General features: G+C 49.6%; 1 protein-coding gene across 2 annotated transcripts in view; it reads right to left on the bottom strand.

Annotated features, from left to right (window-relative positions):
• LOC140427472 (interleukin-8-like) overlaps positions 1-19,870 on the bottom strand; it is a 121,760-nt gene that overhangs the window by 85,544 nt on the left and 16,346 nt on the right. For both annotated transcript variants that reach the window (XM_072512992.1, XM_072512993.1), the window contains one exon: positions 14,032-14,134. The gene's annotated coding sequence lies outside the window, so the exon portion shown is untranslated. The remainder of the gene's footprint in view (positions 1-14,031; positions 14,135-19,870) is intronic.

Here is a 19,870-nt window from a genome sequence, read left to right as displayed (position 1 = left end):
AAAGTTAAAGGGATGTTGGCATGGGATGTCTTAAGGCAAGGAGATCTGTACGTTGTGGTGGGCTTGCGATTATGGCCACACTTTCTGTCACAGTACACCAGTGGACAAGAGTGTAGCTCCTACACTCAGGTGAACCTTGATTGTTGATGCCCTGGGTGTTTCTGATCTGCAGGACAATGGGCACTGGTGCCAATGGGACATATGGATGGGCATATTCTGCCAACCTCGAGGAAGCTGAGTGAACATCACCATCCTCCGGTGCTGTTAGAGCAGGTTGTACAGAGAGCAGCACAGCCCAACTATAGTGAGACCCTTGTAGGGTTCTACTGGAGGGCGCTCCCAGACTGGTCAAGACACTGAAATAGCATTTGAAGCAGGCCTATGGCCTAGTTAGGTCCTGCGTTGGTTGAAGACAGCAATGGTTGTGTCACTTGTGGGCCTCTGAGGCAGGAACCCGTACTGGTGTTGTACATTCTATCTTCGGCAGACACCCCTTGTCACCCAGAGCCACCAAGAGAGGCTGCCCTGTGGCCTGAACAGTTGAGGCACCTGAGACTCCCTCAAGATGGAGGGGTCATGGCAGCTGCACAGGATCCTTGCTCCAACTCACAAGATTCTGTTGAGGTGGTTGCATTTCAGCTGCTCTGTGAAGGAGTGGAATGGTTTCCTGTTCACAAATGCACCTGAGAGTTTTAACTGAGCCTTGGTGATCACATGGATACAGTCTATCAAACCTGAACCCGAGGGAACCCTTTCATGGAGGCAGAGCTGACAACCGCCTGGGCCTGACTGGTAGCACCTATTTGGAACCTGATGCAGCCCACTGCAGTCATATACAAGGCATCAGTCAGCTGAGTGCTGAAGCTATATGTGGCAGATTGTGATCCAGAATGATCTGGATGGAAGGAAATTGGTCACCATGGTTACCTGCACTGCTACTGGCAATGGGTGGCCACCCACTGTTTAGGGCCTCAGACCCTCCACCAGGAGGTGCAGGACTCTGCGACCAGTTGATGTTCGAGCCACTGCCTTCAGAGGCACTCCTGTACCGAGGAGGTCCAGGAAGCTGACACTTTGCCTGTACACCTTCTGCTGAGGGTTGTGGCTTTTTCTATCTCCTGGTCCTTTTCCAACCCCTCTCCGCTGTTCAGCTGTATGTGAGTGTACTGCTTATTGCAGGTGTTACTGATGACCCTCCAGGAGCTGTTTCTCTGTGGCTGCTGAGGTGGATCTCGTTGCTGTTCCTCCTCAATGGTCCATGCAATCGCAGGATAGCTGAAAGTCACCTCCCTACATAGAGCCTCAAATACACAAGTGTAGGCTGTAAGTAGTTTCAGCAATCTCTTTCCTCCTAACATAAGCAGTTTCAACATTCTGACTATGCTACTCCTGCAACCTTAGGTTATAGTTAATCTCAGCCTTGCCATTTCCCCCATTATTGTATTGATTACAAGTCAGTTCAGTGGCACAGTGGTTAGCACTGCTGCCTGACAGCCTCAGGGACCCGGGTTCATACATTGGACGTGCTAAATTGCCCCTTAGTATCCAAAGGTTGGGTGGGGCTGCGGCAAAGTAGGCCTAGGTGTTCTTTCAGAGGGTTGGCGCCAACTCAATGGGCCAAAGGGCTTCCTTCTGCACTGTAAGGATTCTATGATTCAATGTCTTCCCATGTGCTCTTACCATAAAATCCCTATGTGCAGAAGGAGGCCCTTTGGCCTATCGCGTCTGCACCGACCCTCCAAAAGAGCACTACCGAGGCTCACTCCCTGCCCTAATCCCATAACCCCGCGCATTGATCATGATCAATCCACCTAACCTGAACATCTTTGGACTGTGGGAGGAAACCTGGAATGAAGGCCATGCAGACACGGGGACAATGTGCAAACTGTACACACACAGTTACCCAAGGCCAGAATTGAACCCGGGGCTCTGGCACTGTGAGGCAGCAGTGCTAACCGCTGTGCCGCTGTTATTTCCTCTGAGCTCACAAATTCCAGGCACCGTGTGGTTCCCTGCTCGGCTGCTTTATTGCCAAGGAAAAATGGCTATTGTTTGCCTCAATAACAAGTTCAATTGGTTTCCTGCCACTACCTTGGCAAGTTACCAACAGCACCCAAAAAAGCCACCTTTGGGAAAAGCGAGAGGAGGAGGAGAAAGATTCTCTGGAAATCAGCCCAATACAACTTTAAAGAATTTTATCAGATGCCACTCCCACCCCCAACAAATCAGGAATCGAGGAAAAATCCACCCCATCTACCTCCGTGACTCAGTAAGTATTCCTCAATCTGATTGGTTGAATAGACATGCTGTTGCTTGTTCTGTTTACACAGGTCCCAGATACCCTGTAGGGGGCGCCACACAGTTTTGGACTCCTAATGACCATAGGTTGTTGTGCAAAAGCCTAATCAATATCAGTGGGCACTTACTGCAAAATTCAGGCCATTTGCAGCCTACTACTGTTTATCCGATTTTCAGTTGTTTCGCCTTGATATTTTTACAGTCTCTTTACCCTGATTCACAGAGATGGTAAGAGTTTGTCACTACCAACATGCACAATATCTTCCAATATGGCCAGACATTGCTAATCATTTGGCAATTTATTTTTAGGATTTATGCAAAACAATGGTCCAGCCTGCATTTTAATCATCCCTTCTTGTCTGATGATGTTAGGTCAATCCAGCCTGCCACTCCTTGGGGACACTGCTTTCTTTTGAGACCAATTTTTGCCTGAAGTGCGTACGGTTTTAAAATCTGTTAAACCCAAGATTTCTTTTTTGCGGCTGAAGAATTCTGAACTGTCACAGTGAAGGTCTTTAAGATAATTTATGAATATGTCATTCTGCCTAGTTCTGATGGAATCACATTTCATTTTCGTTTTCAACCATTCAGAAAGATTCAGCTTTAGTGTATCCTACATTTCTCCAGAATTTTAAGTCTTATGTAACCATAAGCAACTCGAAACTCATACATACATTGTTTCCAAAGGAGATGACAGAAATATCCATCATTTTCCACCCTAAATATATGCAAAGATATAATGATATATAATAGACTTCATTAGACACACAAAAGGTACTTAATAATAAGAACTGTACATCAGTACAACAGCCACATGGCTGCCCTTTTCCCCTACTACATGCCTTCTGTCACACAACGCCCCCCCCCAACCCACCCAAGGGGTGAATCCCAATTGGTCGCAGAAGCCATGTGACCCATATTCTGCTGTGTTGCCCTTAAAGAGACAGTCACCACAATGTACTACAGAGCTTTGATTGGTTTACATATAATCTCTACAGTGCAGAAGGAGGTCATTCAGCCCATTGAGTCTGCACCAACCCTCTGAAAGAGAATGCTACCTGGGCCCACTACCCACTAGGGCTTGTTTAGCACAGTGGGCTAAACAGCTGGCTTGTAATGCAGAACAATGCCAGAAGCATGGGTTCAATTCCCGTACCGGCCTCCCTGAACAGGAGCCGGAATATGGCGACTAGGGGCTTTTCACAGTAACTTCATTGAAGTGACAATAAGCGATTATTATTATTACCCTGACGTATCTCCGTAACTCCACCTAACCTGCAGATCTTTGGACACCATGCGGCAATTTAGCATGGCCAATCCACCTAACCTGCACATCTTTGGATCGTGGGAGGCAACCAGAGCACCCAGAGGAAACCCACGCAGGCACAAGGAGAATGTGCAAATTCTACACAGGCAGGATTTGGCAGTTAACTTGTCTTTGACCCTTATAAACACTGACCTACCTGTCAACACAGGAACTCAACTAAGGATGGATGAATGTTTTGAATTTTGCACTGTTCTAAAAATATGGCATTAATGAATATTACATGTGCGATATATTATACACCTAGGAGACAAGTCTAGATATAAACAAATTGCTTTTAATTCAGATTGCAATCCATGTAAAGTGTGGCTAAAATGAATCTAGTTTGAACTCTAAATCAAACCGAGAATAATATGTTCAATTTTTTCTCTCGGCAATCCATGTTATTTGTGCTGTGTTATTAATTGCACACTTTCATTCAAGTACTCCTCAAATGCTTAATTAGTCCGCATTAGCTTTGATCCAATGGAACTGTCATCTTTTAATGACAGTCCTTTCTCTATGTTCCAGTTGTGGCTCAGATGGTAGCACTCTGGCCTTTCTGTTAGAATGTTCAGGATTAATGTCTCACTCTAGAGCTTAATTGTGCAAATTAGGACTGATGCTCCAGGCTGGTAATAAGGGACTGCTGCATTGTTGGAGGTGCAGACTTTTGGGTGAGACATTAAACTGAGGCCCTATTCGCCCTCTCAATTTGGTGTAAAAAGATCCAATGGCATATTTCAGGTGAAGGGAATGTGCTGAGCAGAAGCAGGGAAAGTGGCTCTCCTCAGGGAACTCAGAAAAACGACACATTTTGCACAAAAATAGCCTGCCAAACCAGTTGAACCCTCCCCCCACCCCACTCTCCCACAAGATGGCCTCAACTACCGAGAAATGCCCGGCAATAACTCCAGGACCCGAAAGGATGGCGAACCAGCAAAAGCCTGGAGAGGAGGAATGGAACGATGGCGAATATGAGGAGCGAGTCACAGCCCGCCACACCCAAGCAGGCTGGGTCGCTGGGACCCATGCCGGACTATCTGCTGATAAGTGAGTGGATGGATCACATGACTCAGGAGCTCCAGAAATGATAGCGAGAGTTAAGGCGGTGCTTGCAGATGCCCTGGACCCCTTCAAGGTGGCTTTGGAGAAAACCGAGCGATGATTGGAAGCACGGGAGGCAACAATCGGGAACCTCGCAGAAGTGCCGACGGGTCAGAGTGACCGAATCGCCTCCCTGGAAACAGAAGTGGTGGCGACGCAAGGGGCACTGAAGGGGAAGGTGGAGGACCAGGAGAACTGGTTGCCCTGCCAGAATCTTCATATCATTGGCCTACCGGAGGACATCAAGGGCAGGAAACCCATGGAATATGTGGCCCAGATGCTGGGTAACCTGGTCGGAAGGGAGAGCTTTCCCAAACCCACGGCGATAGACAGAGTCCACAGGTCACTCCGGCCAAAACCTAAAGCAGCCAAGGGCCGTAATAGCCCAAGGTCGGGAGAAGACCTGAACTGGGCAAAGCACATTCGGTCCTGCCAGTGGGAAGGCCATTCAATCCGAGTTTACTAAGAAATTGGGGCAGTCCTGCCCATATCCAGAGTTGTGGGACTGAATGTAGAGCCGTACCCAAAAGTGGCTGTCTTTGGCATTTCAGATCAGCCAGAACTCTTCATGGGGGGGGGTCTGGTCCGATGCCCTAGTCTTTCCCTCCTGATCTCCTGCTGTGAATCCCGCTCGGCTGGCGATTGGCAGCACCATCCAAGGCTGCAGACTGGCTGTCTGACCTGGTGGAATGTCTCAGGCTGGAGAAAATAAAATATGACATCCGTGGGTTGGAAGAAGGTTTCCACATGACATGGAAGCCATTCACCAACTTGTTTCAAGACCTGTCCGTACCCAGTCACCAGTCGAACAAGGGGAGGAGGGGAGGGGGAGACACGGGTGAGCCATGGGGCAGAGAGGTAAAGGAAAAGGGGTGGGAGAGGAGGGAGGGGGTGGGAGATAGTGGGAGGGGGGTAAAGGCCTGTAAAAGGAATGCGAGGGACACGCAGGAGGGACAAAGACGCAAGGGACTGGTCCGAGGGCAAGCAGCACGGTAGCACAGTGGTTAGCACTGTTGCAGCGCCAGGGTCTCGGGTTCAATTCCCGGCTCGGGTTACTGTCTGTGCGGAGTCTGCACATTCTCCCTGTGTCTGCGTGGGTTTCCTCCGGGTGCTCCGGTTTCCTCCCACAGGTGCCGAAAGACGTGCTGTTAGATAATTTGCACATTCTGAATTCTCCCTCCGTGTACCCAAACAGGTGCCGGAATGTGACTAAGCCTACTTGTGACAATAAAGATTGTACATAAGTCCCTGTAAACACGTGTGTTGGCCATATTGGGGAATGTAAAATATGTATGTCGAATAAAAGGGGGTCACAGCCACAGTTGTGAAGATACTCGCTTGTGAACATATGCGTTGATTTTTGGCGCGGTTTTGTATTTTATAAATTGGATATAAAATATGAAAACCTAATAAGAAACATTTTTTAAAAAATCCATTGGCACTATTTTGAAGAAGAGCAATAGAGTTGACCCCAGGGTTTTGATCAACATCCATTCTTCGATCATCATTGCAGAACAACACGTTGACCTGGTCATTAGCACACAGCTGCTGTGGGTGCTTGCTCAGGACAAATGGCTGCCACATTTCCTACATAACAACCGTGATTACATTTCAAAAGTATTTCAATGGCTGTAAAACACTTTGTGACATCCAATGGTTTGTAAGGTGATGCATAAATGCGACTTCCTTTTCTTCCCTCTAGGTAAATAAATAATCTTCCAAATAAAAAAAATTGACAATAAACGCTTGCTGTTTTATTTTATTGAAGTACAGTTGATTACCTTTGCATCACACCCATTAGATGATCGTATATAAATAGCATAATGTGGACATACAATTCAGTTTACATGTCTTGTACAGATGAAGCAAGACTTGAGAATCTTGGGATTTTCCATCAGAATGGAAATATGTAAGAAATCATCATAGCCAATCGCTACAAGTCTGAAATCCCTGAATAATACTATTTATTCCAAAGTCCACTGCATCTTTCTATTATAATCCTGTTGCATGTTGTCAGATTTGGTTTCTTCTATTATCAGCTAATATTCAACTCAATTCCTGTCTGTAGATACAGGGGTCCCTTGGGGTGTCCCCCAATTACAGGGGTCTCTTTGTGGGGTCCCCCTATATCAGGGGTCCCTATTGGTGGTTTCTCTATTGTAGGGGTCCTTGTGGAGGGTTCCCTGTTACAAGGGTACCTGTGGGGGGTCTCCCTATTACAGGGGTCCCTGGTGGGGGGGTTTGGGGAGGTCTGGTAGAGGAGACGTGGGCAGGCAGTGCATTGTTAGGGGGGGGGGGCGGTGTCCCTCGGATGGTCTCTACCAGCGTGGCCCTGCCATAGTGGGCCTCACAGTGGGCCAAGGGTGCAACCATTCCATTTGCATTTATTTACACGCTCCCACTGGCATGGGGTATGGGCCTGCCACCAGCCAGCAGGAGGTCGGAGTATCGCGATCGGCGGCATCAATTGGGGATTGCGATCCAGGCATTCTGGGACAGAGAATCCCGCCCATTATATATAGATATTATTCGGCAAATTTGTCTTTCTTGTAAATATGTAGCATCCACTGCTTTCTCTCTCTCCATCATTTCTTCAAAGAATTTCAGCAGATTTGTCAAAAATAACCAGCCAGCCTCAATAATATGCTGACCCCTTGGGCTGAATTTTAACCTTAAAAAAGCAGGATCAATTTGGGTTGGGTGGTTTGTTCAAGTCTGAAAATGTTTCCTGAACCGCAAAACTGCCTCTAACTGCCCATTTCCAGTTTTAACAGAGGCAAGGATCCAACCTGATCCAAGGAGGCGGGTTGCAGCTTTGAATATTGAGGCACGATCAATTTGGCTGGAGACGAAGTTGAATTCAAACTGAGGCTTTATTAGTATCTGAAGTGTGGCCTCCTCCAGCAGCTGACGAAATGGCTGCGAGCTGAAGGCCACACATATTTATAACCCGGCTCCTGGGCGGAGCTAGCAGGGGCCCAGGTGAACCTGTAGTGCAGGTTCTGCCGTACAACCCTTAATATAAGGAACACAGTGGTTTACCACATTCACCCCCTGTTAAAATTGAGTCCGGCGGGGTTGGTGGATAACTATATACAATTCGCAATCTTTAATATTTACAGAACAATGAGAAAAAGAAATGCCTCTGGTCATCTGGTGGACCGGTCAGAGGTTCAGCTGGTCCGGCGCCTTGATCGTCCTCTGGGATCGACGAAGTGGAGCCGGCGATGCTGGTGCTGTCGTGGTCAAAGTTGACTCTAGGAGCGTGCCGAAATCGTCTTCATCAACGGGGGTGGGCAGGGGGAGGACGGACGGTCCTAGGGGGGGTGATGGGGGCGGTGGGGGAGGGGAGGGTGGCGCCGGGGGCGACAGGGGTGGTGTGGGGGCGGAACCTGCTGGTGCCAGGTCCCTGAGGGGCCAGGTCCCTGAGGGAGATGGTATCCTGGCGGCCGTCGGGGAATGCCACGTAGGCGTACTGTGGGTTTGCGTGGAGCAGGTGCACCCTTTCCACCAACGGCTCCGCCTTGTGGAGCCGCACATGGTTACGGAGAAGCACGGTTCCCAGAGCTGTGAGCCAAGTTGGGAGTGATACCCCGGATGTGGACTTCCTGGGGAAGGCAAAACGGCGTTCATACGGTGTACTGTCAGTAGCACTGCAAAGTAATGAGCGAATGGAATGTAGTGCAGCAGGGAGGACCTCTTGCCAGCGGGAGGCCGGGAGATTTCTGGACCATAGAGACAGCTGGACGGCCCTCCATACCGTCCCATTCTCCCTTTCTATCTGTCCGTTTCCCCGGGGGTTGCAGCTTGTCGTTCTGCTGGAGGCGATACCCCTGCTGAGCAGGAACTGGCATAGCTCATCACTCATGAATGAGGATCCCCTGTCACTGTGGATGTAGGCGGGGAAGCCGAACAGAGTGAAGATAGAATTAAGGGCTTTAATGACGGTGGCAGACGTCATGTCAGGGCATGGGATGGCGAAGGGGAAACGGGAGCATTCATCGATCACACTGAGGAAATATGTGTGACGGTCGGTGGAGGGGAGGGGGCCTTTGAAGTCCATGCTGAGGCGTTCAAAGGGGCGGGAGACCTTCACCAGGTGCGCGCGGTCCGGCCGGTAGAAGTGCGGTTTGCACGCCGCACAGACCTGGCAGACCTTGGTGATCATCCTTACTTCCTCGACGGAGTAGGGCAAATTTCAGGCCTTAATGAAGTGGTACAACCGAGTGACCCCTGGGTGAAAAAGGCTGTCGTGCAGGGTCCGGAGTCAGTCTACCTGTGCGCTGGCACACGTACCTCGGGCTGGGGCGTCAGGGGGCTCGTTGAGTTTGCCAGGGCGATATTTAATCTCGTAGTTATAGGTGGAGAGCTCGATTCTCCACCGCAAGATTTTGTCATTTTTGATCTTGCCCCACTGTTGTTGTTGAACATGAAGGCTACCAACCGTTGGTCAGTGTGGAGAGTGAATCTCCTGCCAGCCAGGTAATGCCTCCAACGTCGCACAGCCTCAACGATAGCCTGGGCCTCCTTTTCGACGGATGAGTGCCGAATTTCGGAGGCATGCAGGGTGCGGGAAAAGAATGCCACGGGCCTGCCTGCCTGGTTGAGGGTGGCGGCAGGGGCGACGTCCGATGCGTCGCTTTCTTCTTGGAAAGGAAGTGTTTTGTCTACACCGTGCATTGTGGCTTTGGCAATATCAGCTCTGATCCGGGCGAAGGCCTGTTGGGCCTCTGCCGTCAGGGGGAAATGAGTGGACTGTATGAGTGGGCGGGCATTGTCCGCATAGTTTGGGACCCACTGAGCGTAATACGAGAAGAACCCCAGGCAGAGTTTGAGGGCCTTGGGGCAGTGGGGGAGGGGATGCTCCATGAGAGGGCGCATGCGGTCGGGATTAGGCCCCAGAACTCCGTTCTGGACCACGTAGCCGAGGATGGCTAAGCGGTTTGTACGGAACACGCACTTCTCCTTGTTATACGTGAGGTTGAGGAGAGTGGCGGTGCAGAGAAATTTAGCGAGGTTGGCGACTGGTCCTGCTGATCATGGCCGCAGATGGTCACATTGTCTAGGTACAGAAACGTGGCCCGCAAGCCGTACCAGTCGACCTATCGGTGCATCTCCCTTTGGAAGACCAAAACCCCATTGGTGACGCCGAAGGGGACCCTAAGGAAGTGATATAGGTGGCCGTCTGCCTCGAAGGCGGTGTATGGCCGGTCCGATTTACGGATGGGGAGCTGGTGGTAAGCGGATTTCAGGTCCACCGTTGAGAAGACCCGATACTGTGCAATCTGGTTAACCATGTCAGATATGCGTGGAAGGGGGTACGCGTTGAGCTGCGTGTACCTGTTGATGGTCTGGCTGTAGTCCACGACCATTCGATTTTTCTCCCCAGACTTAACCACTACCACCTGAGCTCTCCAGGGTCTGTTGCTGGCCTTGATGACTCCCTCCTGATGAAGGCCTTATCCTGGGTGCTGCACTGACTGCTCCTGGTGGCGACGGGTTTGAAATCTGGAGTTAGATTGGCAAAGAGGGAAGGAGGATTGACCTTTAGGGTCGCGAGGCGGCACACAGTGAGGGATGGTAAGGGTCCGCCGAATTTAAGGGTCAGGCTCTGGAGGTTGCACTGAAAATCCAGGCCAAGGATAAGTGCAGCGCAGAGGTTAGGTAGGACGTAGAGGCGAAAACCGGGGAACTCTATGCCTTGGACTGTGAGCGTGACCGTGCAGTACCCCCGGATCGCTACGCGATGGGATCCGGAGGCCAGGGAGATACTTTGATTGGTAGGGTGTACCTTAAGGGAGCAGCGCCTTACCGTATTTGGATGTACAAAGCTCTCGGTGCTCCCGGAGTCCAGTAGGCAGGAGGTCACGTGGCCGTTGACTTTCACGCTGGTGGATGCGTTGGTCAGAGTGTGTGGTCTGGACTGGTCGATTACCATGGATGCGAGTCGTGGTTGATCGTCGGGTAGTGAGGCGGCCGCTGCGTCGGGGTCCTGAAACGCCGTTGGTCTCTGTGTACTGCGGGGTGCACAAGATGGCGGTGTCCGGAGGTCCTGGGGGTCACCCATGGAACGCACGTTGCGGGGGTGGAGCAAGATGGCGGCGCCCATGAAACGCACGTGTTGTGCGGGTGCGAAGATGGCGGTGCCCGTTGCTCGCACATGGCCTGGGGAGGAGGGGAGGATAGCGGCGACCATTGCCCGTGACTGGGGGGGGGGGCGACCGCTGCCGCTGAGCGGACCGGGTGCGGGGGAGAAGATGGCGGCGCCCATTGCTCACACATGGCCTGGGGAGGAGGGGAGGATATCGGCGCCCATTGTCCGTTACCGGGGTGGGGGGGTGGGGGCGACCGCTGCCGCTGAGCGGGCCTGGCACACCACTGCGTAGTGGCCCTTCTTCCCGCAGGCCTTACAAAGGGCAGTGCGGGCCGGGCAGCATTGGCGGGGGTGTCTTTGTTGGCCGCAAAAATAGCATTGGGGCCCCCCGGAGATCACTGGCTGGTGGGTAGCGCAGGCTTACTGGGTGGGTAGCGCCCCCGCTGGGGCGGCTGCCTGTGGGGCCCATGAAGCGTAGGAGGAGTGGGCCGCGTGGTTGGGGGCATAGGACTGTACATTGCGCAGGCCGACCGTCATGGAAAGCGCTAGTGTTTTAGTCTCTGCGAGGTCGAGCGTGGCCCCTTCTAGGAGCCGCTGCCTGATAACATCGGACCCAATCCCAGTTACAAAAGCGTCCCTCATAAGGAGATCTGAGTGCTCCTTAGCTGTAATGTCCTGGCAGTCACAGTCCCGAACTAGTGGGATCAGGGCCCTCCAGAAGTCCTCGATTGACTCACCAGGTAGTTGAGTACGCGTTGCGAGCGCGTGTCTGGCGAAGAGCGTGTTCGTCTTCTGCTCATAACTCTCTTTCAGTCGAGTCATAGTGTCAGCGTAATTGGGCGCATCCTGGATCAGCGGGAAGACTTTGGAGCTGAGTCTGGAGTACATTATTTGAATCTTCTGAGCCTCTGGAACAGGGGTCGGCGCCGCGTTGATATATGCTTCAAAACAAGCTAGCCAGTGCTGAAAGTCCTTTCTGGCGTCGCTTGCGTGTGGATCCAGCTGCAGTCGATCTGGTTTAATCCGGAGGTCCAGCTTCTGAATCAGATACTAATGAATTGAGGCACGATCAATTTGGCTGGAGACGAAGTTGAATTCAAACCGAGGCTTTATTAGTATCTGATGTGTGGCCTCCTACAGCAGCTGACGAAATGGCTGCGAGCTGAAGGCCACGCATATTTATAACCCGGCTCCTGGGCGGAGCTAGCATGCAGGGGCCCAGGTGAACCTGTAGTGCAGGTTCTACCGTACAACCTTTAATATAGGAACACAGTGGTTTACCACAAATGTGAAGCTGTGAGCCTCATTGTCACAGACGAATATACAAATTAGGAGCAGTGGTAGGCCACTCAGCCCCTTGTTATGCAGATTTTCAACTAAGTGTCCCGTCAACCTGGTTTCCCGAGCATTCGACTACCTGACAGCTTTATTGAGGTGAGAACATGGTGGATTCAGGAGCTGAGTGCCTTTCCACTTACCTCTTGGTTCCTGAACTGAAAAGCCCCCATTGACTGGGAGCGGCATCAATTATTCCTCCTGAAGCCTCTGAACCCACCATGAGGGCCCTGATTACTCCCCTCCCTACCACCAAGCCCCTATGCCACCTATCTGGCATCTGAAGGCTGATGCCGCCTGGGCGCTCCAACCCAATCCTCACTGTGAATCTTGTTGCGGCCTTCAGTGACCTGCTCCCTGTCTGACTGAAGGAAGGCCCAGCTGTCAATCAGACTGCCCTCTCGGCGAAGATTCAATCAGTGACACTGATGACATGCTGTGGCGTTAAAATTCCACATTGCGCAAGAGAATCCCGAATTGAGAGTTCTGACCAGCTCATTCCCTGTGGAACAGGTGAGTAAAACATCCCCCCTTTGCTGCAAGTGCTACATTCCTCCCTCCTTCAGGATGTGTGCCTTGGATCAGCACAACAGTCTGGGGCTGCTTCCTAACCTTACTGTAGCAAATGCAGTGGTAGGCTGAATCAGGGGATAGACGATCAGAAGCCTTATTCTGCACGGGAGCATTCTCATAGCACCAGGAAACAGTAGAGTTCATTTTTAAATTTAAGTGAAATAGCCATTTCATTTAATATAATAAATATTTCAATCCAGTTGGACTCGTCAATGCAATTAATCCACATATAACTTCAAGCTACTTCAAGTTTGTTGATTATTAATCAAGTGATGATTTTGAAAGAAGTGATTTCACAAGAACAGTTAGAATAATAAGTTTTTGATGCAATAATCTGCTGTAAAAATAGTTTACGTTGTTGTGTTGTTCCATATCAAAAATAAAACATTACCAGGAGATTTTAAGAAATGATTTATGAATGGCAACCTTCAAGTTTAATTCCATGCCAAGATTCCCAATTCACCTGTTAGATGGACTTGTCAGGTAACAGTTGTAGAAACACCATCAGCAATGACAAATTTGGACGAGTTTGAAAGGTAACTTTTTGTAGAAGTATAGATTGTTGTTAGATTTCAATAATTGCTGGGAGTGAGCTGGCTCCCTTTGGGTCGTCTTTCCAGGCATCTTTGCAGTGAGACAACCAATTGCTAATCATGATCTGCTTATCTGTTATGTTATTTCCTTGGGGGATCTGAGAGCCTGTCAAGGTTCTGAGGGTATTGTTGAAATGCTCCATAGGGTCCAGCTGTTTGAATCCAGCATCACTGACCGATGAAGCAAATGGTGTTTGTAGCTTTCTATGCATCCTCTGGACCATACCATTCAGAATAATTTCCCTGGATGGCTGAGGCCAAGCCTTGTTGAGCTTTATAAAATTCATCTTAGTGTTTGAGACTCTCATTGTCTCTGTGCTTGGATTAGTGTTACATCGCCTTGAGCCTGACTTCCATAATTTCAATTCAAGGAAGCTCATTTCGTTTTGTAAAACTTCTGAAGAGGAAATTTGTGAGAAACAAAATATTTTTGTAAAATATTGCTCTTTTATTAACTTTAAAAAAAATATATTTTTATTCTCCTCCTTTTTCACATTTTCTCCCACATTTACACCCATCAACAATAAACAATAATCAGCAAGATATGTCAGTCCCTATAATAACAGCGATCACATCCGCCCACCAACCCCCAAACAGCTCTTTTATTAACTTAGTGCCGCTATTATATGTATGAGCTATCCTGTGGTACATGAACTGTTGGCTTTGCTAGCTGACAAATAGATTGCAGATAGTCACCCTCTGATGCAGCATGAGAATTACCATCGTACCTTCGAGGGAATTTTATATTATTATCCTGCAGCTCGTCCTAATCGGATTCATTAATCGTTGGCAGGTGCTGAGCCGAGAGCAATCTAGCACTTGGCTGCAGGGCTAGGGAAGAACAGAAAGTAGAGTCAATGTTTTGAGTCCATATGTTTATTCTTCAGATCCTGGTTTTTAACTTGGACAAACATCTATCATCTTGATTTTTCCTCCTTAAATAAATCTTTTTTTCTCTTTAAATTTAGAGTACCCAATTCATTTTTTTCCAAATTAAGGGGCAATTTAGCGTGGCCAATCCACCTACCTTCCACATTTTTTGGGTTGTGGGGGCGATAACCACGCAAACACAGGGAGAATGTGCAAACTCCACACAGACAGTGATCCAAAGCCGGGATCGAACTTGGGACCTTTGCGCCGTGAGGCCACCGTACTAACCACTGCGCCACCATGCTGCCCGCAAATACATTTTTTTATTTTACCTTCCTCCAGTCTTTCCTGCGGCAATTTTCTTTCTTGTGCCTGTCAACGGAATCTGGCGAAACGTCACGATCTGAATCTCGCCTTCACTGGGTTAGACCCAGATTAGCATATTTAAATGAGCCATTAGGTTTAGTTAAATATGTCTGTGCCGAATTCCTCCAGGGTCCGGGAACTAACGGCCTCGCCTGGAAGACCGCTCCAGTGCACCATTTAGCACTGGTTCACGCAGGAAATGATGCAAGTGCGGCCATGCCGGGGCGTTCCCTGCCGAGACCAAAAAAACCCGGCAAAGTGCTGTTGCATAGCGTGGTCTTTCTCAGTACTTCGGGCGCCGGGAAACCCACCACTCAACCCGCCCGAAACGGGACTCTGTTTTTGTCCTGTTGCATCGCACCCAGAATATTTAATCCTATCTCCTAACTGCAGTCCCTAAAAAGGTTCAAATCTGTGATTATCTCAAAGAAGAGAAATAATAAAACGCCAATAAGGACAAAGGAAGAAAATAATTAAAGAACATAAAAGAAATGATTAATATTTTACCCATTCATGTTCTTTTCTGGCACTTAAATGATTTCCCTTCTTCAACTATTTATAAATTGTAATTTCCTACGTTACAACCTGTTATTTGATCAATATATGCAATGGGCAATCTTTCTTAAACGTGTTACTACAAAAACTTGCCCTAACTAGTAAAAGTATTTGTAGCGTGTACCATTTGAGCTGCTTATGTCATGTGTGACTTAAAGTGGAAATTTCTTTCCAGAATCTATGTTAAAAAAGCCATAAAGGCACTGGCGCAGAAGATCAATCACTTATGGGATCTTTTCCATTTACAGAAATCAAGGTTGACATTCCAGTACAATACTGAGCTAGTGCTGCATTGTCAGATGAAACGTAAACTCCTTTTTTAATTCATTCACTGGATGTGGATGTCACTGGCTGGGTGAGCATTCATTTACCACCCTAATTTACCTTGAGAAGGTGGTGGTGAGCTGCCTTCTTGAACTGCTGCAGTCAGTGTGGTGTAGGCTTACTCACAATATTGTTATAGATTTTGCCCGTACCAGGGATCGGGCCGGGAGGGGTGCGGGGTTGGGGTTGGAGGGGGGGCAGTCGATGACCCCGTTATAGGTGAGTTGTGGGGTCCAGGGGTTACGCTAGTGGAGTCTCGGGATTGGGGTGGCATTTTGAAATGGTTCCTTGATTTCTTCCTGCACTGGCGAGCGGATCTCCTCTGTGCAGGAAACAGGACCAAGCCAAGCTGTTCCAGTACAGCTACCACACTGGAATTTATCCAGCAATGTGAAAGATTGTCCAGACATGTCCCGTCCAAAAAGACAAATCCAACAAATCGTTCTACTCTTGTTTTTGCTGCACACTCCTTCCTGCTGGTTCCAAACTGGCCAGCTTTATTTATACTTGGAGTTTACTAATGGTTTCTCCGCCCCTCTCATTGGGGAAGCTCATACTCCCACAGGATTGTGGGATTGTCATTAGTCCCCAGCCAATGGTAAGCAGGCAGGTTATAACATCTTGATCATTGGCAAAGTGATGGAAGGTGTTACGGACAGTACTATCAAGCAGCACTTACTCAGCAATAATGCTGATGTTAATTTGGGTTCTACCAGGACCACTCAGCTTCTGACTTCATTACAGTGTTCGTTCAAACATGGACAAAAGAGTTAAACTCTAGAGGTCAGGTGAGAGTGACTACCCTTGACATCAAGGTGGCATTTGATCAAGTGCAGCATCAAGCAACTCTATCAAAGCTGCAGTCAATGGTAATCAGTTGAGAAACCTCCGCTGGTTGTAGTCATATCTGACACAAAGGAAGATGGCTGTGGTTGTTGGAGGTCAATTATTCCGTCCTAGGACATCACTGCAGGAGTTCTTCAACCCTAGTCCTAACTATCTTCAGTCGCTTCACCAAAGATCTTCCTTCCATTATAAGGTCAGAAATGGGCATGTTCGCTGATGATTACACAATGTGCAGTACCATTCATGACTCCTCAGATACTGAGGCAATCTGTGTCCATATAGCCAGTTAGCTTAACTTCGGTAGTAGGGAAGATGCTGGAATCTATCATCAAGGAAGAAATAGCAAGGCATCTGGATGGAAATTGTCCATCCAGCATGGGTTCATAAAGGGCAGGTCGTGCCAAACTAATTTAGTGGAATTTTTTGAGGACAATACCAGTGCGGTAGATAACGGGGAGCCAATGGATGTGGTATATCTAGATTTCCAGAAAGCTCTTGACAAGGTGCCACACAAAAGGTTGCTGCATAAGATAATGATGCATGGCATTAAGGGTAAAGTAGTAACATGGATAGAGGATTGGTTAATTAATAGAAAACAAAGAGTGGGGATTAATGGGTGTTCCTCTGGTTGACAATCAGTAGCTAGTGGTGTCCCTCAGGGATCAGTGTTGGACCCACAATTGTTCACAATTTACATAGATGATTTGGAGTTGGGGACCAAGGGCAATGTGTCCAAGTTTGCATACAACACTAAGAGGAGTGGTAAAGCAAAAAGTGCAGAGGCTATTGGAAGTCTGCAGAGCGATTTGGAGTGAATGGGCTAGGGTCTGGCAGACGGAATACAATGTTGACAAATGGGAGGTTATCCATTATGGTAGGAATAACAGCAAAAGGGATTATTATTTAAATGATAAAATACTAAAACGTGCTGCTGTGCAGAGGGACCTGGGTGTTCTAGTGCATGAGTTGCAAAAAGTTGGTTTACAGGTGCAACAGGTGATTAAGAAGGCGAATGGAGTTTTGTCCTTCATTGCTAGAGGGATGGAGGTTAAGATGAGGGAGGTTATGCTGCAACTGTATAAGGTGTTAGTGAGGCCACACCTGGAGTATCGGGTTCAGTTTTGGTTTCCTTGGACATACTGGCGCTGGAGGGTGTGCAGAGGAGTTTCACTAGGTTAATCCCAGAGCTGAAGGGGTTGGATTATGAGGAGAGGTTGAGTAGACTGGGACTGCACTCGTTGGAATTTAGAAGGATGCAGGGGGATCTTACAGAAAAATATAAAATTATGAAGGGAATAGATAGGATAGATGCGGGGAGGTTGTTTCCACTGGTGGGTGAAAGCAGAGCTAGGTGGCATAGCCTCAAAATAAAGGGAAGTAGATTTAGGACTGAGTTTAGGAGGAACTTCTTCACCCAAAGAGTTGTGAATCTATGGAATTCCCTGCCCAGTGAAGGAGTTGAGGCTCCTTCATTAAATGTTTTCAAGATAAAGATAGATAGTTTTTTGAAGAATAAAGGGATTAAGGGTTATGGTGTTCGGGCCGGAAAGTGGAGCTGAGTCCACAAAACATCAGCCATGATCTAATTGAATGGCGGAGCAGGCTCGAATGGCCAGATGGCCTACTCCTGCTCCTAGTTCTTATGTCCCTATGTTCTTATGTAGCAAGACCTGGACAATATCCAGGCTCAGGCTGATAAGTGTCAAGTAACATTCGCGTCAAACAATTGCCAGGCAATGGCCATCTCCGACAAGAGAGAATCTAATCATCTCCTCTTGACATTCAATGACATTGGCTGTATCCCCCACTATCAGCCTCCTTGCAGTTACCATTGACCAGAAACTCAACTGAACCAGCTATATAAATAAAAGCAAATTATTGCTTTTATGCTGGAATCTGGGACGGGATTCCCCTCTACCCGGCGGGGCGGGCCGTACCGCTGCTGAGGAGTGGCGTGAACTACTCCGGCGTCGGGTCGCCCGGAAGGTGCGGAATCCTCTGCACCTTCAGGGGCTCGGCCGGCGGCGCCGGAGATGGCGCCACGCCAGCCGGCGCGGAACGGTTTGGCCCCGCGCCAACCAGCGGCAAAGGGTCTCCGCCGGCCAGCGCGGGTTGGTGCATGTGTGGGAGCGCCAGCGTGTGCTGGCGTCATCCCAGCGCTTGCGCAGGGGTTTCTTGTCCGCGCCGGCCATGACTGAGGTTGACAGCAGCCGGCGGGAAGGGAAAGAGTGCCCCCGCGGCACAAGCCCGCCCGCGGATCGGTGGGCCCTGATCGCGGGCCAGGCCACCGCGGGGGCACCCCCCGGGGCCAGATCCCCCCGTGCCCTCCCCCCGAGGACTCTGCAGGCCGCTTGCCAGGTCCCGCCGGTACGGACCTGGTTTGACTTACGCTGGCGGGACCGGCCAAAAACAGGCAGCCGCTCGGCCCATTGCAGGGCAGAGAATCACCTGGGGGGCCACTGCCAATGGTCCCGACCGGCACGACGTGATTCCCGTCCCCGCCGATAAACCGGCTCCAGAGAATTCGGCAGCCGGCGCCGGAGCGGCGGGGCGGGATTCACGCTGCCCCCCGGCGATTCGCTGACCCGGCGGGGGGGTCGGAGAATCCCACCCCTGAAACCAAAAGAGAAAATGCTGGAAAATCGCAGGAGGTCTGGCAGCATCTGTAAGGAGAGAAAGGAGCTAACATTTCAAGTCCAGATGACCCGTTGTCAAGGCTAAAAGGCAAAGTAAGTGGGATATATATATACTGTAGGGTGAGGGAATGAAAGATGAGTCATAGCCACAGAAACCAAGGCAAAAGAGTGCTAATGGCAGACCCAGAGAGAATAAGAGCTGTGAAAGGTCAAACAGCAGAGAAACTCAAATCAGAGGGTAAGCTGTGACAGATGTAGATGTGGGGGGAGGGGGGACATGGGTGGGAGAGAGCTATATAAATAGCATGTCTATACGAGTATGTCAGAGGCTGGTAATCCTATGGAGAGTAACTCACCACCTGACTCCCCAAAGCCTGTCCACCATCTACAAGGCGTCAGGAGTGCAATGAAATACTCTCGACTTGCCTGGATGAGCACAGCTCCAACAACACTCAATAAGCCCCATAACCCATTTGATTAATACCCAATCCACAAACATTCACTCCTTCCATCACCGATGCAGAGTGGCAGCTATGTGTACCATCTACAAGGTGCACTGCAGGAACTCACCAAATCATCTTAGGCAGCACCTTCCAAACTGTGACCTCTATCATCTAGAAGGACATAAGCAGCAGACACATGGGAACAGCATCATCTGGAAATTCCCCCCCCCAAGTTACTCACTATCCTGGGGCGAAATTCTCCATTATCGGCGGAAAGTCCGCCGATCGGCGCAAAAAACGGCGCAAATCCGACTTGCGTCACGTCGGAAAAATGGGTCGATAGTCTCCGGCCCGAAATGGGCTAGCAGCGACGTAACGGGATCCGCGCTTGCGCAGTGGTTCACGCCGTGCAGCGTCATACGCGCTGCACGGCGTGACGGCTCATAAGGCCGCGCTGCTCCCCCCCACCCGACCGCAACACCCAACCGCAACACCCAACTGGATGGCTGGCCGTCGCTCAGCCCCGA

The sequence above is a fragment of the Scyliorhinus torazame genome, chromosome 7 (genome assembly GCF_047496885.1).
Source record: "Scyliorhinus torazame isolate Kashiwa2021f chromosome 7, sScyTor2.1, whole genome shotgun sequence".
In the NCBI taxonomy this organism is placed as follows: domain Eukaryota; kingdom Metazoa; phylum Chordata; class Chondrichthyes; order Carcharhiniformes; family Scyliorhinidae; genus Scyliorhinus; species Scyliorhinus torazame.
The sequence above is the reverse complement of the archived record's forward strand: the minus strand, read 5'-3'. Positions and strand labels throughout refer to the sequence as shown.